Source organism: Lissotriton helveticus, chromosome 6 (genome assembly GCF_964261635.1).
Source record: "Lissotriton helveticus chromosome 6, aLisHel1.1, whole genome shotgun sequence".
In the NCBI taxonomy this organism is placed as follows: domain Eukaryota; kingdom Metazoa; phylum Chordata; class Amphibia; order Caudata; family Salamandridae; genus Lissotriton; species Lissotriton helveticus.
In genome coordinates, this window is record NC_136067.1 from 503,129,134 (window position 1) to 503,156,283 (window position 27,150).

Sequence of the window (27,150 nt, forward strand, 5' to 3'; positions counted from 1 at the left end):
TCTTGCTCTAGCAGTAACATTTTCATTTGTCCTTTTCTTTCCATTTGATTTACTTGTCATATTATGGATTGAAACATTTTCTGTACTAATATTTTTTTTATTAGAAATATTTCTTATGAAATATTTAGAGCTCTTACCCGGTGCTTTCTTCATGGCTTGAGAAATCTTTTTGTTAGAGGACTGCTGCGTTTTTTTTTTCTCCTGCTGTCTTTGACGTTTTGCAGCCTTTATCTCTCTTATTTTTGTAGGCATCTTGAAATGATCTGCAGTTGAATCTGAGGAAAAATATAATAAAAAATGTTATTAAACATTATTATCAAACAGTAAATCAGTAATAGTGATCAAAAACATAACACACTACTTGACATTTTATTTTGAAGATTTTTCTAGTCATTGCCATTTTTAAAATACAGAAATACCAGAAAAGAAATGACATTTATATTTATGTTACCTATGCTATTTTATATGTGAATCTGATCTAATTTTATGAGCATATTTTAATATTTTATTGAAAACACTACACATAACCTGTTTTTGAAGGTGTTTTTATTTTTAAATTAAACGGTTTACCTTTTTACTTTTTATTGATTATAAATTTTAAAAATAAATGTTTATATTTCCAAAGGCTGAAGCAAGTCAGCTTCCCATCCAATATCATATAATTCAGACAAATCTGCATCCTCATCACGCTCTTCTTCATCCTCAGGATTTAAATCATCCAATGGATCAACATCCACTGATGTTTCAATTACAAGTTCAATGATGAGGTCAAAATCAACTGATTGCAGATTGTCGCTCATGTTGAGGTTGTCTTTATCTTTAAAGAAAGATAACAACAATGAGATGTTGCAGAGTAAGAGACAAATCTCACAGATTATAATAGTAAAATTATTTAACAAGAGTAACATTTTGCAGCTATTATTTAACCATGTCCAGCGATGCTGAGCAGGTGAAGCCTATGTCTAATTTTTCACTGAACAGGACTCATCTGTTCTTAACCTTGGATAAGCCTCAACGACTCTGTGTCCCCTGCACATACTCAAATGTTAAAGTGCAGATTTATATTAAATGGCACATCCCCAGGCATGCACCAGTTAATGTGCACCACTGCTTTACCACCCATGGTGTGCCGCATTTACAATCAGATAGGAGAAAGCTGCTTCAAAACCCTGCGCCTGCTTGAAGCTGGCATAGGTCTTTACGCAGCATTGTATAGATGGGGCACCCCTGAGCCTTGCTGGAGCTGCATCGCACTTACGATACAACTCCAGCAATGCGCCACCTTTACAGCACAGATACGTCACGCATCTGTGCCATTTTTGCCCCATGCTGCGCCGCATTGTAAATGCAGCACACCATGGGTGGCGGAACAGCGGCGCAAAATGACTGGCACATCCACTGCTGCATCAGTTTCATGTGGCACGTTTTTTTTACACCATGACACATCTGCCTAAATGCATCAATTTGTAATTTTCTCGCCTCATAGCAAATCTTTTGCACCGCCACTGCGTCACAAAAGTGACGCACAGTGGCGCAAAAGATGCATACACCTATCATAAATCTGTCCCTAGCATTTTAAATGATTAATTCAGGATGACGATAAGGTGTGGCCTATGCAGAGGTTTGTTTAAGGTGAGGCCTACTCAGGGTTGCAGATCAAAGTTACGCTTGATGAAGAATACAGAGGAGATAATACATGTAAAGGCCTACCAATGAAGTAAGTAATGTCCACTTTATTGCACCAGTCATCATAAATGTATCCCTAAGCTTCTTATCTTGTTACAGATGAACCACCATATGTACATGACATTTTAAGTAATTTCCACATGTGCAGTGTTTTCAAAATATAATTTGAAAATCGTTTTTGGGGAAAAGTAATGGTTTGCAAAATTATGACAAGGACATAATGGTGTATGCTTCTCTATAAAGCATTTCAGTATCTCTAATGTCATTTTTCCCATATTACATTATAAGACCTTTCCCCATGAAGCACATTCCTTGTAAATATGCTCCCACCTGTGCATTGCAAATTTATATTTTCACTGTTTCAGACACATAGCCATGTTGAAAGTGACCCAAAAAAATTGCAAACGTTTCCCCATGAAGCACATTCCTTGTAAATATGCTCCCACCTGTACATTGCAAATTTAGATTTTGACTGTTTCAGACACATAGCCATGTTGAAAGTGACCCAAAAAATTTGCAAACGTTTAAAAAAAAAAAAACATTCATGTGTCTTAATGACATTTTAAGTCATTTCCCCATGGAGAATGTTTTCTAAGTGGCACAAAAGAGGTATACACCTATCATAAATCTATCCCTAGCATTATAAATGATTAAATCAGGATGACAATAATATGTGGCCTATCCAGAGGTTTGTTTAAGGTGAGGCCTACTCAGGATTGCAGATTAAAGTTACGCTTGATGAACAAAACAGAGGAGAAAATTTTATTGTAAATGCCTACCAATGAAGTAAGTGATTTCTACTTCATTGCACCAGTCATCATAAATGTATCCATAACCTTACTTAAATTGTCCTTAAGACACATAAAAGCGTTTTTTGATTGGCTTTCCTGCATGGTAGGGTCACTTTTAACATGGCTATGTAACATAAACATTCAAAATCAAAATTTTCCATGTACAGGTGGGAGCATATTTACAAGCAATTTGCGCCACAAAGAAAGGTCTGACATTAAAATGGCAAAAATAACATCAGGGACAGTCAATTGCCTTATAAAAAACCATACACCATTATGTCCTTCTCATGCATTTAAAAACAATTCCTTTTTCCCAAAAACGATTTTCAAATCATAATTTCAAAAAACTGCACATGAGAAAATGACTTAAAATGTCATTGAAACACATTAAAGCGTTTTTTGATTGGTTTTCCTGCATGGTTGATTCATTTTTATCATGGCTATGTAACACAAACATTGATAATTAAAATTTTCATGCACATGTAAGAGCATATTTACAAGCAATTTGCGCCACAGAGAAAGGTCTTACACTAAAATGAGAAAAATAACATCAGGAACAGTCAATTGCCTTATAAAGAACCATACACCATTATGTCCTTGTCATGATTTTATAAACAATTCCTTTTCCCCAAAAACGATTTTAAAATCATAATTTCTAAACACTGCACATCAGAAAATGACTTAAAATGTCATTAAAACACATGAAAGCGTTTTTTGATTGCCTTCCCAGCATGGTTTGGTCACTTTTAACATAGCTATTTAACACAAACATTCAAAATCTAAATTTTCCATGCACATGTGAGAGCATATTTACAAGCAATTTGCGCCACATAAATCATAATTTTCTCCTTAAAGCACACTATTCTCTATCTAAAGTAAAGAAATATTTTCTCACCTTAGCAAATACTTTGAGTTTGAAAACAGTCTCAGAAACACACCAATTTGTCTTCAGCAGAGCAAAAGGTATGCACTCCAGAGTCTGCAGCTATCAAAAGCACAGAAATGGTGTAATTCTTCACACATATTTCTCATGTCACCCAATAAAACTCTTCCCTCACTTTTTTTCAAATGAAAACCCTTCCCCCTCTGCCCTTTCTGCCTATTTTCCATAGCAACCACCTCTTGGAGAAACTCTGGTGTTTGCAAATTCACACAACAATGGTGCAATTGAACTCTGAACTCTCAGTGCACCTGCATATCCAGTGCTTTCTTTCATTTAATGATTTTTTATTGACCACTCAAAATACATCTTTCAAAGAACACATCTCTACACCCTAACTTTCTGTTTTCATCAATCAAAATCCACCAATCACTGTTACTACTTCATGAACACAGAAACTCCACAGTTTTTTTCATTTCAAACTCACATTTTTTCAACTGCCATTTCATTGCCACACTTCATCTGACTGCAGGAGAACCTTCTCTCACCATGTTTTCTGTCTGGATTGTTGGTCATAGTTATATTCACTGGGCTCAAAGGTACGTTGAAAGCAGGAATTTACCTAACCTCAATTTACAAGATGTGGAAATTAAGTGGTTTGGCCAGAGAGGATTAAAATGTCACCAATTGATACCATTGGTGAAAACCTTTATGCATTTGCCAAAGCCTGACCTGTTAATTGTGCACTGTGGAGGTAATGACTTGGGCACTTTGACTGGTGTAGGTCTGGAAATGCTTTTAAAGGACACCTTTGAGCAATTAATGGCACTTTTTCCTCAGACTGCCTTGGTATATTCAAATATATGCCAAAGACAGAAATGGAGGTGGTCAAACCAATTTTGTCCACAAATTGAGAAGTCGAGGAAGCATGTAAACAAATCTGTTTCAGCTTACATGAGAGACCATGGAATGGGCTCCCTGTACAACAATAACTTGCGTTACTACATGCAAGATATCTACAGAGGAGATGGAGTTCACTTCTCAGATGAGGGCAACAGAGTTTTCACTCTGAATTTAAAAATGTGCATTGGTACCTACTTATAAGTACCTAAATGTACCATAAACCCAAAAGCTCTTCTCAGAGCTACCCTACATCTAATCACTCACAATTATTATTTTACTCTAACTATTTTCACTAATTTTCAACAAAATACGCTCCCTGGTGCGCTACCCGGTACGCGTACCGGGAGCTAACCTCGCGAATTTTTTTTAAAAAAATGTTTTTTTTTCGCACATATAAGCCTCCTCAGCCACCCTCAGAAAACCTAGGGGGTCAAGATAACTCTACCGTGCCCCCTTCTACCCATTCTGAACATTATTTGCCCTCCATCTTGTATCTTAATTCGACCGAAACACAAAATGGTGGACTCCCGGAACGCTTAAGGTACGCGAACCGGGGCGCTCAATGGTTCGCGTACCGGGTCGCTCCCTGGGAAGCGCACCATCAAAAAAGGTGGGAAAGTAGTTCACAGAAAAGCCACTGGAGACAATTTCACCAAATATAGATTAGCTCATACTACATACCAATCCCTACCATTTTCACAAAATTGATTGGAATTCCATTTAGCCATTTAGCCTGTAGACCTCTCTAAATACCCTGAGGTAAATTACTTCACAAAACACATCTGAAATGTTGGAATTGACAACCAATTAAAATGTTACTTTCATTTTCTACTTTTTTTACCTCACATTTGATTGGTTATGTACCCGAATATATATAAAGGAAGAGAAGGAAGCACAGCCATTTTGACTACTACTTCTTGGTGTACATTTTAATAGGATTTTCATTAATAACTTCAACTTCTTTTTAAAGGTAAGTTGTTATTTTTAAAACTGAAGTATATTGAGCACTTTAAGTTAATATGGCAAACTTTTTCTGTTAGTTATATACTATCCCTCTGTAGTACTTATAAATTTAGATACACTTTTTTATATTCCTACTTCCACTCTGATACTATACACTGCCCAAAGATAAATTCTCTGTTAAAAACTGCCTATCTAAAATTAATCCCAACAGTGCCCTACCTCTACTAATATATATTTTTTTTATGCAAATTTCAGGAAAAATGGAAAGTGAACAAAACATTTCATTTGAAATTGTCCTTCCAGAGTCCAACACAGAAATCATTGATCCAAATGAGATTGAATTTATGGATGAATCTTGGGACCAAGAACTACTGCAATGTGTACAAGCAGTAGATAACCTCCTTGCAAATGAGGACATTTTACAACCTCAGAGACTACAATCTATATTCCATGATTATTATGAAATTTCTGACAATGAAATGTTAGAAAGTTTAATAAATTATGAAACACAATAAAAAAAGCTTAAAAAAAAAAAAAATAATAATAATCAACAAAACCAACAATCAATTAACATACAGCATTTGAAAAGTCTATCATTCATTTTTCATTGTGATACGCTCCCCAGAACGCTTCCCGGTTCGCGTACCGGGCGCTAACCACGAAAAAAAAAAAAAAACAATTTTTTTTTTTTTGCTTAGCGGGGCCCCTTTAAAGCCTCCACATCAAACCTAGGGGGTCAGGGAGGAGCTAGTATGCCCCCTTATGGTTATTTCCCCCTTTGTTTTGGCCTCCTCTTGTCTCTCAATCCTACCGAGAGACAAGATGGCGGCCGCTCCGGACTGTTTAGAATGTTGACAGACACCGGAGAGCCAATCAGCTTAGCTACGCGAAGTTCCGGTACGCTTAAGGTCCGCGGACCGGAGCGCTGCCCAGAGCGCGCTTACAGATATATATCTTTTTTTAAACGGTAATTTCTCAAAATCCACTGGAGCACATATATTGAGACCTACAAAAGGCACATCGGGCTACCAGTCCCTACAATTTTGCCAAGTTTCGTGCAAATCCATTCAGCCGTTCGGGCTAAAAGTGAGGCTAACCGCCCTATGGAAAAATCAATGTTAAAAACACGTTTTGGGACCCCCCTTTTTTCTCGGCCCCCCCTGGACGAACCCCCCCAAAATTTTCAGGGGCTGCTCAGAAACAAAATGTTCCATTTTCCTGAAAATTTCAGCCAATTCCGTCCACAAACGCCAAAGTTATTAGACATAGAATTTTCAAAAAACCCATAGGGAAAAAATCCTAACTATATATACCTACTGGCGACCGCCAGTAGGTAATATATATATATATATTCACTGAAAAAACCATAGGTTATAGACCATATATAGTTAGGAATTAGCATTTAAAAAACCTTATTTTACTCACACAAAACCATTGAAATTCCATATATAGTTAGTTGCACTAACTATATATCGCGCACCTGCAATCCACTGCTGATGATGTCACATATTACATCATTCATGACATGGTCAGTGACATCACTGATGACATCACTGATGACATCTCAAATGACATCACTGATGACATCACTGATGACATCTCATTTGACATCAATGACCACATCACTGATGATATCATTCATGTGACAATACAATGCATCTCCTCACATTTTAATATAACCTCTGTTTCACCCAGTGTTAAATACAGAATATAATTTTTGAAACCATTGACACACCAATACTAGTTACTACATACGCACTCACTGATTCCTACGTCTACACACACCTTCACTCATTCACCCATACTATCATTCATACATACAATCACTCATCTTTACAACACTATCATATGCACTCATACACCTATACAGACACTCACAGTCTGCCACTCATCCATGGAGTTACTCACACACCTAGTCAGTCCTGTAAAGAATCAATGACACTTCCATTTTCTTGTCTATACAGTTAAACATAGAGCACCTTACATTTTCAAACATATACTAACACATACTTACCTTGTTATACAATCATTGATACAAGTACACATTGATCTGCACAGAGTCACACACCTCCCAGCCAGCCACACACACACTCAGTCTCCCATACAAATACTTGGACAATCAATCAGTAACCCATATAGTTAATCATATAGCTACTGATCAAAACATGCAGCAGTTTACAGAACAACAGACATAATGATGCACAAATTAAGACACTTTAGTCACTAACCCATGCACTCAGTGAGACACATTTAATCACTCACTCATGCATTCAGTCATGCACCTACTAAATCCTTTGTCCAGACACTTATACTTCCACTCATTCTTCAATATGTAAGACACATTTTAACTTTACAGAAACATACAGTCACTGGATGTTGTCATCAGTGATGTCATCAGTGATGTCATTTGAGATGTCATCAGTGATGTCATCAGTGATGTCACTGACCATGTCATGAATGATGTAATATGTGACATCATCAGCAGTGGATTGCAGGTGCGCGATATATAGTTAGTGCAACTAACTATATATGGAATTTCAATGGTTTTGTGTGAGTAAAATAAGGTTTTTTAAATGCTAATTCCTAACTATATATGGTCTATAACCTATGGTTTTTTCAGTGAATTTTCAAGGTTTTGTAAATGCTAATTCCTAACTATATATGGTCTATAACCTATGGTTTTTTCAGTGAATTTCAATGGTTTTTTAATAGCAAATATCATAAGCTGTCGAATGTCAAGTACGTGGTAAGTGAAAACATTTTCGTGTTTATGCACACTGATCTGCTTTGAATGGTGCCCCCCCCCCTCATTTCTATTAGGAGTACTCTCTCTTTGCAGATAGTGAAAGGTAGTTAACGCAGGTCTTTGCCCCCATTGTAATCCGTCGTGCCTGCTTCTCTCTCCATTTGATTCATTGTTATCCAAGTATTTACTGTTTTAGAATTAGTTCTCTTTGGTTCATTCTCTATTTACAAACAAACACAGAGTCGCAATACTCTGTTTAGTCTTTGCAGATAACGAAAAATCGTGTAAAAAAAAAGAAAAGGAATCGAGCAAAATCAGTAGGCCACTAATGGGATCTCTTTTTGACCTCGCTAAAATAGAAACATTAGGAACAACCCCTCATGACAAATACAAAACTAGTGAGATGAACTGAACTCCACACAATGATGGCTGCAAAACAGCTCTGCTCCGCCACCCACCCCGCCCAAAATAACGATAAAGAACGGCTGCCATGATTGGTTGCGGAATGACCACGACGGAGCTACGAAATGGTGCTGCTCTCATGCTAACCCCAGCTTCAGTCTGAAACATCCAGAAACACTGTAGACTACCAATTCGATCAGTTCCGGTAGCGCCCCAATGTAACCCGGTAGAGAAGAACTAGCCCTCCCCTCTTTGACTGATGGTTCTTGTTGCCTGTCCCTTCTGTTGTCATTTAACAGAACTATTTAGCCTGCTGAAAGGGGTTGTGTTCCGACCGCTGGTTGGTGGAGACATTTTGACTATATTCTGTACCTGCGTTGTCGCGTAATGCGTCATATGACGCGCCGCGTTAGCGCATCCGGAAGTCATCCGGGGCGCGCAGCGCGTAACGTAAGCATAACAAGTCATGTGACTTGTTAATAAAACTTTTCATTGGTTCATTTTACTTTTCTTATTGTAATGATGAAAGGCTTGATCATATGACCTAAAAATTACGCTTTTCATTACTTCCGAACATTATTTTTTCTTAAATATATGTTATAATGTTCCAGGCTAATGTACTTTCCCGGAAATTTTACAACTGTCCTGCAAGTAAAATATATTCTTTTTTCGAGAAAAAGAGCGTTTCTTCGTCCCATGACGGAGCCGTTGAGCAAAAGAGGGTCGACCTGCTGTCTTAGTCGCCGATACGCCTGAATATGAGATTCTTATCGATCACTTTATGTTGCAGGAATAGAAAACACAACAGCCCTTGACCATTTATCTTTACTGCGTTCCTTCGTATTATACCTTTTACCCTTCATGTAATTGGTCTGCTTTATTTCACTTGCCTTTTAATGATTCTAAAACAGTGACTATTATTAAAAACTTTACCAATGTATATACTACTACCATGTTTTCTTTTAAAAACCTTTATTGTGAAAATTTCATTATACAAATACGAGCCTATAACCACGTGGGCCGGCCACGGAGCAAACTGTAATCGTATATGATAAATAGACATTTACACTGTAGAGGAACGTAACGGGCGGGCCATTAGGTTGCAAGAACTAAGGTGTCTAACAGTTACGGAATCGGTGGACGTACATTTTATAATTAAAATACGACAGGGCCAGTTACAATAAAATTATCTAGATATACATTTGCGGGCAAGTACCATGGGTGACGTTAATTCGAACTTTCAACAGTACAGTAATCAATAACACATCAGAACTTAATATCAATAGGGATGTCGAAATATTCAATCAATTCTCGTCCCCGCCCGCCATGTGCTTCAAAACTGCATACGTATCTCGTGATTTCAAGGTTCTGCAACCAGTACACAACAAGGAGTTACGAGTCCCATTTATTCTGGCGCCATTTTGGGCGAGGACGGGCAGGTCCAGGATATAGTCAAAATGTCTCTACCAACCATCGACTATGATGATGTTCATATGCTGTATTTATTAGAGTAACACTCAGATGTCCACATGAAATAAATTTGCCACAATCTAAACATGTCATTTTAATCTTTCCAAAGTTCTTCTAAATATTTGGGACCGTTTCCCTTGCCTCTGAAGCTCTCAGTGCCACTTCTTTGATGAATGTACTAGCAGGTCAGGGGTTCTCCTCCAAATCTCTCTTTTATGCAGCACTATAATTAATTGTTGCCACCTCTCCATATGACGATGCATGGTATAGTTACCACAACTATATTTTTTTTCGGTTCCTCTAGAGAGTTCATCGTGGCAGATGAAGCGTGTAACGTACCGGGCATTTACCTTTTTTTGCATGTACAGGAAAGGAAAAAAAAATCGAGCGTCCGAGTTCTAAGGTGTCCCAGGGCCATTTTAGTGGACCAGGCCCAAATCCAAAGAACAGGCCGCCATTTTCAGAGTCCTGTTGCAGCCGCCTGTCGCTGTAGCATCAAGAGCAGCCGAAACTCAGCTGAATGGCAACTGAAACGGTAAAGGGGCGCCCCACTACAGCAGACGAGCCAGGCCCAAATCCAAAGAACTGCTATCTCACAGGCTAATGGGGCGACCCACGCCGAGTTTCAGCATTGTAGGATGACCACACAAGTACAGCAACTTGCTAGACATCACCTCGGTGCCATCCGGATCTCGGCGCCCCACTGCAGATGAAGTGCCTCTCAACTATGAAACCACCACGGTGACATCCGGATCTTGGCGCGTTGTGCTGCCTTCGGCCTATTCGCACATCGGTCCGCTACTGACGCCATCTCACAGGCTAATGGGGTGACCCACGCCGAGTTTCAGCATTGTAGGATGACCACACCAACTTGCTAGACATCACCTCAGTGCCATCCGAATCTTGGCATCTCAACGCCTAGTGGTATCTTCCATACAAAAAATATTGTTACGCTGCCTTTGGCCCCATTCGCACACCAGTCCGCAACTTAGACATCACCTCGGTGCCATCCGGATCTTGGCATCTCAGCGCCTTGTGGTGTCAGTCAGAAAATATTGTTGTGCTGCCTTCGGCCTATTCGCACATCGGTCCGCTACTGACGCCATCTCACAGGCCAACGGGGCGCCCCACGCCGACTTTCAGCATTGTAGGATGGCCACACCAGTACCACAACTTGCAAGACACCACCTCGGTGCCATCCGGATCTTGGCATCTCAGCGCCTTGTGGTCTCTTCTACACCGGAAATATAGTAGAAAATATTGTTGCGCTGCCTTTGGCCCCATTCACACATCAGTCCGCTACTGACACCATCTCACAGGCCAACGGGGCGCCCCACGCCGACTTTCAACATTGTAGGATGGCCACAGAAGTGCGACAACTTACTAGACACCACCTCGGTGCCATCCGGATCTTGGCGCGTTGTGCTGCCTTCGGCCTATTCGCACATCGGTCCGCTACTGACGCAAACTCACAGGCCAACGGGGCGCCCCACGCCGACTTTCAGCATTGTAGGATGGCCACACCAGTGCGGCAACTTCCTACACACCACCTCGGTGCCATCCGGATCTTCGCGCGTAGTGAAGCTGCAGCAGCTGCAAATAAGCTTCAGACAGTGTTACAACCGCTGCTCAGAACTCTCAACTATGACACCACCTCGATGCCATCCGGATCTTGGCGCGTTGTATTGCCTTCGGCCTATTCGCACATCGGTCCGCTACTGACACCGCCTCACGTGCCAACGTATTTTCTCCGCATTTTATACCCTATGCCGCATAACAGGTCATGTGACTTGTTTATAAAACTTTTCATTGGTTCATTTTACTTTTGGTTTCCTAATGATGGAAGGCTTGATCATATGACCTAAAAACAACACTTTTCATTGGATGAAAACTTTTTTTTCCCCCCAAACGATGAAAGCCCCACCTTGTTTCTGGATGTTTCAGACTGAAGCTGGCGTCACCATGAGAGCACCACCATCTCGTAGCTCCGTCGTGGTCATTCCGCGAGCAATCATGGCAGCCGCTCCCCACCAGAAGCCTGCAGGAGTCGGGGCCCCCAAAACTTTTGATGAATTCTCAAGGCGGAGGGGACGCTTTCGAGAATGGGGTCCAAGACCTAGCAGACAAGCGTCCGATTTCCAAGGTGTCCCAGGGCCATTTCAGTGGACCAGGCCCAAAAAGGAAACAGCCTGCCGCCATTTTGAGAGTCCTGTGACAGCCGCCTATCGCTGCACCGCAAGAGTGGGCGCAACTCAGCTGAATGGCGGATTTTGACACAGTGGACCAAAAGCGGACGGAATGGCAACTGAAACGGTAAAGGGGCGCCCCACTACAACAGACGAGACTCCACCTGGAGAGGCCCGTTCACGCCGCCTCCCCCGGGGCGCTCCACGCCGTTATTCGGAGCAGCATTGTAGGATACCAAAACCAGTGCGGCAACTTACTGGACATCACCTTGGTGCCATCGTTCTGCTGCCTTGGAACTATTCGCACAACAGTTTGCTACTGATGACCCACCCCCCGCGACGCCCCACGCCGTTATTTGCTGGGTGGCAACTTACTAGACATCACTTTTGTGTCATCTAGATTTCGGCGCGTTCTGCTGCCTTGGAACTATTCGCACAACAGTTTGCTACTGATCACCCACCCCCCGCGACGCCCCACGCCGGAAATCTGGACGTTGTGCTGCGTTGGGACTATTCGCACAGCCGACCGCTACTTCGTTGTTTTTCTCTAAAAATGTTTATATGTTATTACTATTTTTGTTTTCTTGTATATATTTATAAATTATTAAAGTTTTATAATCTTACTACTTTGTCGGAGTGCTATATATTTTTAATGTGACACATAATTGTAAAAACTTTGATGTACAAAGAGTCATCCCTGGAATCTTCCGCTTCACGCTCGGTCCCCTCCCCAATCACAATACAGGATGGTTTTCAGATAATAGCAACGCTTCTGCTGTGACGGATCTCATCGAGTGTGGGCCTTGATCTACTATAACTCCTTTGAAGACGGGTGATTCTTTACAGCTGTGGCCATAAACTACATCTGCAGGGCTAGCTGATAGCCTAGGACCAGCCTGGACAATCGGACACAGAGGAAAAGGAGTGTCAGAGGGTGCGGTAGTGAATAGGGCGAAAGGGAGGTGTCGGGCGGGCACAGGGTGTGATTCTCAGGGAAGAACAGCGCAGATGGGGGGAGGTTTATTACCCATGCATAAAACAGAGAGCGGGGGTGACCACTGCCTGGGGGAGATGCTTGCGAGGGTGGGGAGCCATGGTAAGGATCGACAGCGTTCACAGAGTGGATCTGGTCAAGGCATCTAAAATGGCTGCCGTGCACGACAAAAGTGTGGCATTTGAAAAAAGACAAGATGGCGCACACAATGTTTTTCAACAATTCCTGATTTCCTTCGAATCGAACGTTAACAGACGTTGGGGCATATTACCAAAGTTAAGCGATATTTATCCCTAACGATGCATTGCAAAGATTTTTTTACCGTCAGAAATTATCGCAGATAAACCTTGCTATTATCAAGGTTTATCGCAAATACGATAAAAAACGAGCGCAATGCATTAATGTCGCTGAAAACTCCGCGATATTCATGCATTACCGAGCTAATGCTCTTAGCCATGTTATCCACCTCCCATTGGATAACATGGCTAAGAACTGCTCAGGGCAGCTGTTACTTTTTGGAGATATTCGCGCTTATCTCGAATATTTCCAAAAGTTGATAATAGGAGATAGCGATGTTAGCGACTGTTTCCAGTCGCTAACATCTTGGCATGCCCACTTTGCATGTCATTAGTGATAAATATCACTCACATGCAAAGTGGGACCCAAGATGGTCGCTATCTCCTACTAGCCGTCGCTAACTGGTGTTAGCAACAGCTAGGTAATACACATATAATTTTATCTCCGCGAAGCGGAGCGCTGTTACAGATATATATCTTGTTTTTGAACGTTAATTTCTCAAAATGCACTGAAGCACATATATTGAGACATAGCAAAGGCACATCGGGCTACCAGTCCCTAATATTTTACCAAGTTTCGTGCAAATCCATTCAGCCGTTCGATTATTATTATTATTATTTTTTTTTGCCCCGCGGGGCCCTTTTAAAACCTCCACATCAAACCTAGGGGGTCAGCGAGGATCTACTATGCCCCCTTATGGTCATCAGCCGTTCGATTATTATTATTATTTTTTTTTTTGCCCCGCGGGGCCCTTTTAAAACCTCCACATCAAACCTAGGGGGTCAGCGAGGATCTACTATGCCCCCTTATGGTCATTTGCCCCTTCGCTTTGGCCTCCTCTTGTCTCTCGATCCTACCGAGAGACAAGATGGCGGCCGCTACGTACTGTTTGGAATGTTTACAGACACCGGAGAGCCAATCAGCTTCGCTTCGCAAAGCTCCGTAACGCGAAAAGTACGCGAAGCGGTGCGCTGTTACAGATATATATCTTTTTTTGAACGTTAATTTCTCAAAATCCACTGAAGCACATATATTGAGACCTAGCAAAGGCACATCGGGCTACCAGTCCCTACAATTTTGCCAAGTTTCGTGCAAATCCATTCAGCCGTTCGATTATTATTATTATTATTTTTTTTTGCCCCGCGGGGCCCTTTTAAAACCTCCACATCAAACCTAGGGGGTCAGCGAGGATCTACTATGCCCCCTTATAGTTATTTCCCCCTTTGTTTTGACCTCCTCTTGTCTCTCGATCCTACCGAGAGACAAGATGGCGGCCGCTACGGACTGTTTGGAATGTTGACAGACGCCGGAGAACCAATCAGCTTCGCTTCACAAAGCTCCGTTGCGCGAAAAGTACGCGTCCTGGGACGCTGCCCGGTCCGCTGTTACAGATATATATCTTTTTTTAAACGTTAATTTCTCAAAATCCACTGGAGCACATATATTGAGACCTACAAAAGGCACATCGGGCTACCAGTCCCTACAATTTTGCCAAGTTTCGTGCAAATCCATTCAGCCGTTCGGGCTAAAAGTGAGGCCAACCGCCCTATGGAAAACTCAATGTTAAAAACACGTTTTGGGACCCCCCTTTTTTCTCGGCCCCCACTGGACGAACCCCCCCCAAATTTTCAAGGGCTGCTCAGAAACAAAATGTGCCATTTTCCTGAAAATTTCAGCCGATTCCGTCCACAAACGCCAAAGTTATTAGACATAGAATTTTCAAAAAACCCATAGAGAAAAAATCCTAACTATATATACCTACTGGCGACCGCCAGTAGGTAATATATATATATATATATATATATATATATATATATATTCACTGAAAAAACCATAGGTTATAGACCATATATAGTTAGGAATTAGCATTTACAAAACCTTGAAAATTCACTGAAAAAACCATAGGTTATAGACCATATATAGTTAGGAATTAGCATTTAAAAAACCTTATTTTACTCACACAAAACCATTGAAATTCCATATATAGTTAGTTGCACTAACTATATATCGCGCACCCGCAATCCACTGCTGATGATGTCACATATTACATCATTCATGACATGGTCAGTGACATCACTGATGACATCACTGATGACAACATCCAGTGATTATGTGTTTCTGTAAAGTTTAAATATGTTTTACATATTGAAGAATGAGTGGATGTATAAGTGTCTGAATGAAGGTTTTAGTAGGTGCGTGATTGACTGTATGAGTGAGTGATTAAATGCGTCTTACTGAATGCACGGGTTAGTGACTAAACTGTCTGAAAGTATGCATCAGTATGTCTGTTGTTGTGCAAGCTGCTGCATGTGTTGATCAGTAGCTATATAAGTAGCTATATGGGTATTGATTGGTTGCACAAGTATTTGTATGGGAGACTGAGTGTGTGTATGGCTGGCTGGGAGGTGTGTGACTCTGCAGATCAATGTGTACTTGTATCAGTGATTCTATAAGAGAGTAGGTATGTGTTAGTATATGTTTCAAAAATGTAAGGTGTTCTGTGTTTAACTGTATAGATGAGAAAATGGAAGTGTGATTGATTCTTTTCAGGACTGACTAGGTGTGTGAGTAACTCCATGGATGAGTGGCAGAGTGTGAGTGTCTGTACAGGTGTATGAGTGCATATGATAGTGTTGTAAAGATGAGTGATTGTATGTATGAATGATTGTATGAGTGAATGTGTGTGTAGACATAGGAATCAGTGAGTGCGTATGTAGTAACTAGTATTGGTGTGTCAATGGTTTCAAAAATTATACTCTCTATTTAACACTGGGTGTAACGGAGGTTATATTAGAGTGTGAGGAGATGCATTGTATTATCACATGAATGATATCATCAGTGATGTGATCATTGATGTCAAGTGAGATGTCATCAGTGATGTCATTTGAGATGTCATCAGTGATGTCATCAGTGATGTCACTGACCATGTCATGAATGATGTAATATGTGACATCATCAGCAGTGGATTGCGGGTGCGCGATATATAGTTAGTGCAACTAACTATATATGGAATTTCAATGGTTTTGTGTGAGTAAAATAAGGTTTCTTAAATGCTAATTCCTAACTATATATGGTCTATAACCTATGGTTTTTTTCAGTGAATTTTCAAGGTTTTGTAAATGCTAATTCCTAACTATATATGGTCTATAACCTATGGTTTTTTCAGTGAATTTCAATGGTTTTTTAATAGCAAATACCATAAGCTGTCGAATGTCAAATACGTGGTAAGTAAAAACATTTTCGTGTTTATGCACACTGATCTGCTTTGAATGCTGCCCCCCCCCTCATTTCTATTAGGAGTACTCTCTCTTTGCAGATAGTGAAAGGTATTTAACGCAGGCCTTTGCCCCCGTTGTAATACGTCGTGCCTGCTTCTCTCTCCATTTGATTGATTGTTATCCAAGTATTTACTGTTTTAGAATTGGTTCTCTTTGGTTCATTCTCTATTTACAAACAAACACAGAGTCGCAATACTCTGTTTAGTCTTTGCAGATAACGAAAAATCGTGTAAAAAAACATAAGGAATCGAGCAAAATCAGTAGGCCACTAATGGGATCTCTTTTTGACCTCGCTAAAATAGAAACATTAGGAACAACCCCTCATGACAAATACGAAACTAGTGAGATGAACTAAACTCCACACCATGATGGCTGCAATACAGCTCGACTCCGCCACCCACCCCGCCCAAAATAACGATAAAGAGCGGCTGCCATGATTGCTTGCGCAATGGCCACGACGGAGCTACGAAATGGTGGTGCTCTCATGCTAACCCCAGCTTCAGTCTGAAACATCCAGAAACACTGTAGACTACCAATTCGATCAGTTCCGGTAGCGCCCCAACGTAACCCGGTAGAGAAGAACTAGCCCTCCCCTCTTTGACTGATGGTTCTTGTTGCCTGTCCCTTCTGTTGTCATTTAACAGAACTATTTAGCCTGCTGAAAAGGGTTGTGTTCCGACCGCTGGTTGGTGGAGACATTTCGACTATATTCTGGACCTGCGTTGTCGCGTAATGCGTCATATGACGCGCCGCGTTAGCGCATCCGGAAGTGATCCGGGGCGCGACGCGCAGCGCGTAACGTAAGCATAACAGGTCATGTGACTTGTTAATAAAACTTTTCATTGGTTCATTTTACTTTTCTTATTCTAATGATGAAAGGCTTGGTCATATGACCTAAAAATTACGCTTTTTATTACTTCCGAACATTATTTTTTCTTAAACATATATGTTATAATGTTCCAGGCTAATGTACTTTCCCGGAAAATTTACAACTGTCCTGCAAGTAAAATATATTCTTTTTTCGAGAAAAAGGGCGTTTCTTCGTCCCATGACGGAGCCGTTGAGCAAAAGAGGGTCGACCTGCTGTCTTAGTCGCCGATACGCTTGAATATGAGATTCTTATCGATCACTTTATGTTGCAGGAGTAGAAAACACAACAGCCCTTGACCATTTATCTTTACTGCGTTCCTGCGTATTATACCTTTTACCCTTCATGTAATTGGTCTGCTTTATTTCACTTGCCTTTTACTGATTCTAAAACAGTGACTATTATTAAAAACTTTACCAATGTAAATACTACTACCATGTTTTCTTTTAAAAACCTTTATTGTGAAAATGTCAGTATACAAATACGGGCCTATAACCACGTGCGCCGGCCACGGAGCAAACTGTAATCGTATATGATGAGGATACATTTACACTGTAGAGAAACGTTACGGGCGGGCCATTAGGTTGCAAGAACTAAGGTGTCTAACAGTTGCGGAATCGGTGGACGTACATTTTATAATTAAAATACGACAGGGCCAGTTACAATAAAATTATCTAGATATACATTTACGGGCAAGTACCATGGGTGACGTTAATTCGAACTTTCAATAGTACAGTAATCAATAACACATCACAACTTAATATCAATAGAGATGTCGAAATATTCAATCTATTCTCGTCCCCGCCCGCCATGTGCTTCAAAACTGCATACGTATCTCGTGATATCAAAGTTTTACAACAAGTACACAACAAGGAGTTACGACTCCCATTTATTCCGGCGCCATTTTGGGCGAGGACGGGCAGGTCCAGGATATAGTCAAAATGTCTCTACCAACCATCGACTATGATGATGTTCATATGCTGTATTTATTAGAGTAACACTCATCTGTCCACATGAAATTAATTTGCCACAATCTAAACATGTCATTTTAATCTTTCCAAACTTCTTCTAAATATTTGGGACCGTTTCCCTTGCCTCTGATGCTGTCAGTGCCACTTTTTTGATGAATGTACTGGCAGGTCGGGGGTTCTTCTCCAAATCTCTCTTTTATGCAGCACTATAATTAATCGGTGCCACCTCTCCATATGACGATGCATGGTATAGTTACCATAACTATATTTTTTTTCGGTTCCTCTGGAGAGTACATCGTGGCAGATGAAGCGTGTAACGTACCGGGCATTTACCTTTTTTTGCATGTAGAGGAAAGGAAAAAAAATTCAAGCGTCCGAGTTCTAAGGTGTCCCAGGGCCATTTTAGTGGACCAGGCCCAAATCCAAAGAACAGGCCGCCATTTTGAGAGTCCTGTTGCAGCCGCCTGTCGCTGTAGCATCAAGAGCGGCCGAAACTCAGCTGAATGGCAACTGAAACGGTAAAGGGGCGCCCCACTACAGCAGACGAGCCTCCACCTGGGAAGGCCCGTTCACGCCGCCTCCCCCCCCCCTTCGGGCACCCCACGCCGTTATTCGGAGCAGTATTGTAGGATGGCCACACCAGTGCAGCAACTTGCTAGACACCACCTCGGTGGTAACCGAATCTCAGCGCCTTGTGGTGTCTCCTATTCAGAAAACATTGTTGTGCTGCCTTCGACCTATTCGCCGCAAGTGCGCACGCAACTCAGCTGCATAGCTTGCTAGACACCACCTCGGTGCTAACCGAATCTCAGCGCCTTGTGGTGTCTTCTATTCAGAAAATATTGTTGCGCTGCCTTTGGCCCCATTCGCACATCGGTCCGCTACTGACGCCACCTCACAGGCCAACGGGGCGCCCCACGCCTACTTTCAGCATTGTAGGATGGCCACACCAGTGCGGCAACTTGCTAGACACCACCTCGGTGCCATCCGGATCTTGGCATCTCAGCGCCTTGTGGTGTCTTCTATTCAGAAAATATTGTTGCGCTGCCTTTGGCCCCATTCGCACATCGGTCCGCTACTGACGCCATCTCACAGGCCAACGGGGCGCCCCACGCCGACTTTCAGCATTGTAGGATGGCCACACCAGTGCGACAACTTACTAGACACCACCTCGGTGCCATCCGGATCTTGGCATCTCAGCGCCTTGTGGTGTCTTCTATTCAGAAAATATTGTTGCGCTGCCTTTGGCCCCATTCGCACATCGGTCCGCTACTGACGCTATCTCACAGGCCAACGGGGCGCCCCACGCCGACTTTCAGCATTGTAGGATGGCCACACCAGTGCGGCAACCTAGACACTAACTCGGTGCCATCCGGATCTTGGCATCTCAGCGCCTAGTGGTGTCTTCTATTCGGAAAATATTGTTGCGCTGCCTTTGGCCCCATTCGCACATCGGTCCGCTACTGACGCCATCTCACAGGCCAACGGGGCGCCCCACGCCGACTTTTACCATTGTAGGATGGCCACACCAGTGCGGCAACTTACTAGACACCACCTCGGTGCCATCCGGATCTTCGCATCTCAGCGCCTTGTGGTGTCTTCTATTCAGAAAATATTGTTGCGCTGCCTTTGGCCCCATTCGCACATCGGTCCGCTACTGACGCCATCTCACAGGCCAACGGGGCGCCCCACGCCGACTTTCAGCATTGTAGGATGGCCACACCAGTGCGGCAACTTACTAGACACCACCTCGGTGCCATCCGGATCTTGGCGCGTTGTGCTGCCTTCGGCCTATTCGCACATCGTTCCGCTACTGACGCCGCCTCACGTGCCAACGTATTTTCTCCGCATTTTATACCCTATGCCGCATAACAGGTCATGTGACTTGTTTATAAAACTTTTCATTGGTTCATTTTACTTTTGGTTTCCTAATGATGGAAGGCTTGATCATATGACCTAAAAACAACACTTTTCATTGGATGAAAACTTTTTTTTTCCCCAAACGATGAAAGCCCCACCTTGTTTCTGGATGTTTCAGACTGAAGCTGGCGTCAACATGAAAGCACCACCATCTCGTGGCTCCGTCGTGGTCATTCCGCGAGCAATCATGGCAGCCGCTCCCCACCAGAAGCCTGCAGGAGTCGGGGGCCCCCAAAACTTTTGTTGAATCCTCAAGGCGGAGGGGACGCTTTCGAGAATGGGGTCCAAGACCTAGCAGACAAGCGTGCGATTTCCAAGGTGTCCCAGGGCCATTTCAGTGGACCAGGCCCAAAAAGGAAAGAGCCTGCCGCCATTTTGAGAGTCCTGTGACAGCCGCCTATCGCTGCACCGCAAGAGTGGGTGCAACTCAGCTGAATTGCGGCTTTTGACACAGTGGACCAAAAGCGGACGGAATGGCAACTGAAACGGTAAAGGGGCGCCCCACTACAGCAGACGAAACTCCACCTGGAGAGGCCCGTTCACGCCGCCTCCCCCCCCCCCCCCCGGGGCGCCCCACGCCGTTATTCGGAGGGCGGCAACTTACTGGACATCACCTTGGTGCCATCGTTCTGCTGCCTTGGAACTATTCGCACAACAGACCGCTACTGATGACCCACCCCCCGCGACGCCCCACGCCGGATACCGAAATCAGTGCGGCACCCAGGCAACATCACCTGGGTGCCATCCAGAAATCTGGAGGTTGTGCTACGTTGGGACTATTCGCACAGCCGACCGCTACTTCCTTCATTTTCCCTAAAAATGTTTAAATGTTTTTACTGTTTTTGTTTTGTTGTATATATTTATAAGTTATTAAAGTTTTATAATCTTACTACTTTGTTGGAGTGCTATATATTTTTAATGTGACACATAATTGTAAAAACTTTGATGTACAAAGAGTCATCCCTGGAATCTTCCGCTTCAGGCTCGGTCCCCTCCCCAATCACAATACAGGATGGTTTTCAGATAGTAGGAACGCGTGTGCTGTGACGGATCTTATCGGGTGTGGGCCTTGATCTACTATAACTCCTTTGAAGAGGGGTGATTCTTTACAGCTGGGGCCATAAACTACATCTGCAGGGCTAGCTGATAGCCTAGGACCGGCCTGGACAATTGGACACAGAGGAAAAGGAGTGTCAGAGGGTGCGGTAGTGAATAGGGCGAAAGGGAGGTGTCGGGCGGGCACAGGGTGTGATTCTCTTGGAAGAGCAGCGCAGATGGGGGGAGGTTTATTACCCATGCATAAGACAGAGAGCGGGGGTGACCAGTGCCTGGGGGAGATGCTTGCGAGGGTGGGGAGCCATGCTAAGGATCGACAGCGTACAGAGAGTGGGTCTGGTCAAGGCATCTAAAATGGCTGCCGTGCACGACAAAAGTGTGGCATTTGAAAAAAGGCAAGATGGCGCAGACAATGTTTTTCAACACTTCCTGATTTCCTTCGAATCGAACGTTAACAGACGTTCGGGCATATTACCAAAGTTAAGCGATATTTATCCCTAACGATGCTTAGCAACGAATTTTTTACCGCTAAGCATCGTCAGAAATTATCGCAGATAAACCTTGCTATTATCAAGGTTTATCGCAAATGCGATGAAAAACGACCGCAATGCATTAATATCGCTGAAAAGTCAGCGATATTCATGCATTACCGAGCTAATGCTCTTAGCCATGTTATCCACCTCCCATTGGATAACATGGCTAAGAACTGCTCAGGGCAGGTGAAACCTAAGAGGTCAAGGAGGATCTACTATGCCCCCTTATGGTCATTTGCCCCTTCGCTTTGGCCTCCTCTTGACTCTCGATCCTACCGAGAGACAAGATGGCGGCCGCTACGTACTGTTTGGAATGTTTACAGATGCCGGAGAACCAATCAGCTTCGCAAAGCTCCGTAACACGAAAAGTACGCGAAGCGGAGCGCTGTTACAGATATATATCTTTTTTTGAACGTTAATTTCTCAAAATCCACTGGAGCACATATATTGAGACCTAGCAAAGGCACATCGGGCTACCAGTCCCTACAATTTTGCCAAGTTTCGTGCAAATCCATTCAGCCGTTCGATTATTATAATTTTTTTTTTTTTGCCCCGAGGGGCCCTTTTAAAACCTCCACATCAAACCTAGGGGGTCAGGGAGGATCTACTATGCCCCCTTATGGTCATTTGCCCCTTCGCTTTGGCCTCCTCTTGTCTCTCGATCCTACCGAGAGACAAGATGGCGGCCGCTACGGACTGTTTGGAATGTTTACAGACGCCGGAGAACCAATCAGCTTCGCTTCACAAAGCTCCGTAACGCGAAAAGTACGCGAACTGGAGAGCTGCCCGGTCCGCTGTTACAGATATATATCTTTTTTTGAACGTTAATTTCTCAAAATCCACTGGAGCACATATATTGATACCTAGCAAAGGCACATCGGGCTACCAGTCCCTACAATTTTGCCAAGTTTCGTGCAAATCCATTCAGCCGTTCGGGCTAAAAGTGAGGCCAACCGCCCTATGGAAAACTCAATGTTAAAAACATGTTTTGGGACCCCCCTTTTTTCTCGGCCCCCCTTGACAAACCCCCCCCAAATTTTCAGGGGCTGCTCAGAAACAAAATGTTCCATTTTCCTGAAAATTTCAGCCAATTCCGTCCACAAACTCCAAAGTTATTAGACATAGAATTTTCAAAAATCCCATAGAGAAAAAATCCTAACTATATTTACCCACTGGCGACCGCCAGTAGGTAATATATATATATATATATATATATATATATATAATGTTATTTTAAAAATAAATAAATTACATATTTATTACAGTCTTTTAATACAGATCATTAATATAAATCTTATCATTATAATTAAAATACCAAACTATATTCTCCAAATATTGACAACAAATAAATAAAATATTTGTTTATAAAAATGCACAATACAATTAACACATATCAAAAAACACAAATTCTAAAAAATGTAAATATTTTTAAACTTTGTATTGCTTAATTAACTTTGTACCCTATTTCTATACAAACTGCACAACAAAAACAGATAACATATTTATTAAATTATATTTGCACATTTTACATAATTATCAATTAAAATATTAATAATATTTGGCTAATTGTAAATTAATTATGTTTAATGAACTCCCCACCCTTCACCACTACAAATACAACTGACAGCTAGTATATAACACAAATAATATCTTACTTAAACAATTAAATACATTTATGTATTAACATCAATTAAATACTTTAATTAATTTCCTGCACATTCTTTACCCTTACAAAAGCAAAAAAGAATACAAAATAAATTAAGAACATAATTTACATATGTAATTATCAATTTATAAATGAATTTTAATAATAAATATTTATTAATCATGATAAATTTACTTCCAACCCTATACCCCTACAAAACGAAACACCTGCGCTTAAAACTTACATTAAAAAAAAACTAATTATAAAATTAACATTAATAATTGTCAATTAAATAATTTATATGAAATAAAAATTAATTATTACTTCATTATATTTAATTTACTTCCCACTCTATACCCCTGCAGAACCCACAACCTGCACCTAAAACTTACATTGAAAAAAAATAAGGGAAACATACAGTTTACATAAATAATTAACAATTAAATAGTTAACATTAATTAAGAAATAATTTAAATTAATTATAATTACATTACTTCCCTCCCTATGCCACTACAAAACCGACAACCCACAACCCACATGCAAATATTAAATAAAAAATAATAACTAAACAACATAAATAAATCAATTAAATAATTAGTATTAATTAAAAAACAATTGATTGTAATTAATTTACTTCCCACATTGTACCACTATAAACCACACAACCTACTACAGTCGTAATAATGACAAAAAACTATTAAATTAAATTGAAAACGTACTAAAAATCCAAAAACAATATTTAAAAACATTAAGAATATTTATACAAACAATTTATAATATATACAATTAAAATATATATTGTAAAATAACAATAAACAAATTGGTTTTATTTACAACAATATTGTGAACAGAGATATTAAAAACAGATATTTTTGCAATCGATATTAACACCTTCTATATTTCGTATATCGATATTATTCACCCTAAAATTGATATTCACAACTCAATATTTCTGTAGGTCGATATTTAAATTGAGACAATTTGGATGAATACCTTGGGAGTTCTGACCTGCCTTATGGTTCTAATTCCAGTTCTGGCCCCTTGGAGGTTGTATTGCCGATGAGAACCTGCAAAATCAACACATTGCCCTTCCATCGTCTGTTTCTCCGACGCAGCACCGACGTGCGGAGAAAATCTTCACATGCTGCTACTCTGCAGCAGAAGAAATTCGACACAGAGCCTGTGGCCCCAAAAATCCACTACATCCTGATTTCAGAGCACCGCGTCTCCGAGATCTGAGACCACCGCACTGACTCTGGCGCAGGCCCTGCGGTACAGCCGTTGTATTTGTACTTTACATGTAAAAGCTTCAATTGTATTGATTTATATTTAAGATTGTATGTTATACTCAGACACCTTATTTTCTTTCAATAAAATTCTTTTTGAACTTAAAAGATCTATGCATTGTTGTACTGGAGCTAAAGAAACGATGCAGCGCCTGTTTGCTGCTGCTGCATCGGTCTCCAGAGCATCTCAGATGTCTGTGCGCCACGCATCTTCAACGCAGCACCCACAGACCAGAACCATCTTGCTTTTGATGCATCACTTCCCTCGCCAGTCCGGATTTGATGCATCACTTCTCCTGCGTGCCACAAAACTGTCACATCGCTTCCCCAAGGACTCAGAAACTGTCACATCACCGTATTTTTAGATGCTTCCTTCCTCTGCTGCTATTTTACCTTGTCGATTTTGACTAATTTGAGGTACTTTGTGTAAAAATCACACATCCATTGAGTTCTATGGACAGAATTGCTATAAACCTTCTAAAAATCATATTTTGAGTTGTATATAATAATAATAATAATAATATAGCCATTTCTAGAGCGCCTGGTTACACTAAAACAGTGTGGATCTTTGCTGTTTTGGTCTTTTTTGGTTTAGATAAAGATAATATATTTTTCGAAACTGGTGTGGTGTCCCTGTTTAGTGTTTTCACCGTGTTACTGTGTATATTATGTACAAATGCTTTACACATTTCCTTTGAGATAGCCTGACTGCTCGTTCCAAGCTACCAAGGGGGTGACCAGGGGTTATGTTAGCTCTGTGCCTGCCTTACCCTGACCAGAAGTAAGGATCCCTACGTGGACAGGGTGAATACCACTGCCAACTAGAGACCCCCATTTCTAAAAATGATTTACCCACAAAAGAAGCTTTCTTGTGGTGGGCTGTCATTATCACAAATGCATTGAAACCTATAAAAAGGGTAACTGGCTGAATATTGACAAACATGGTGCAGTAATTGTGCTATAATGCTGGGGAGGAAATCATGTACACATCCCATTACAACTGTGGGAAAATACACTTGCCTTTCAGATGGAAATAAAAGTCATCTTCTCATATGCATTATTTCAGGGACATTGCTACTGCTCTCCTCAACTGATTTAAAACCAATACAAGTTTTTCCAAATAAAAAAATTCAAACTACATAGAAACTTTCTCTACCTAGGCCAACCATCATATTTTATGAACTTTTTATAGACACATAAGATCATATTTCAAACATGCAATAGTTAAATTACTTAACAAACTTGCAAAGCGATGCTTTACAATAATGAGTAGTATACAGATCATGCCTTCAATAATCAACAATAGAATCTCAGTCCTAAGTGATGAAATTAGACCAGAGGATTCAATTGCACTTAAATGTAAACAATTGGCACACAGCCTCTAAAAGAAATTATGTGCACTGTTGGCTCAAGAACACCAGTGTTTGAAAGAGCAAAGATCAGCTGCGGCTTCTCCTGTAGCAATGTAAAACTGCTATGTATTTCACTATTGACAGTTGGATGCTAAAGAAAATCAAGGGAGGCAGTACAGCAAAAATGAAAGACCTGTTTGACTAAAACGCATAAAGAATTGAATAAAATACACATTTCAGAGAAAAAAAACAGATATGTTTGCTTACAGAGCACAACTGAGGGCATCTCACAGATCCTAGCTCCACAGTAGACCTGAAGCCGAATATGTTGTGTTGCTGGGTACAAAGCTTATAGAATACTAAATAAAAACCAGAGAAAAAACATTGGTAATTGTCTAGTTATCTAAGATGCTTTAATAGAATTACAATGTCCTGTGAGTGTGCATCTAAAAGTTCAATCTGAGATAGCAGGAAAAATAAAGACAATTTTCACATCTGCGTGCAACGCAAGCACTTGTTTTGCAGAAGCATACAGCTACTGCCTAATGAAAACATGTACTCCGGGCTCCCAACATCTGGGCAGAGCCAAAACTCCTCTCCAAGTCATACTCACATAATTGTCTGGAGACAGCTGCGCTGTCAAGATCATGACCATAACAAGAAAGGAAATGTCTGCATACACAGAGTTAGTAGAAGGTTCCTTTAGTGTTTTCTGATTTTTTATGAAGTAAATAGCAAAGAGGTTTCCTGTTTCAAGAGCAGTAACAACATTGGTTTTGAATTTGGATTTGCAATCTAATGAAGAGTTGTTAAGACATTGTTTTCATTGCAAATGTAATAACTACAGCATTTGTTAAAGATGGGGAGTCTAGTTGGCAGGTTAGTTCCAAGCGTGTCACCCTTCTGCCGTTCCAGCGATCCAG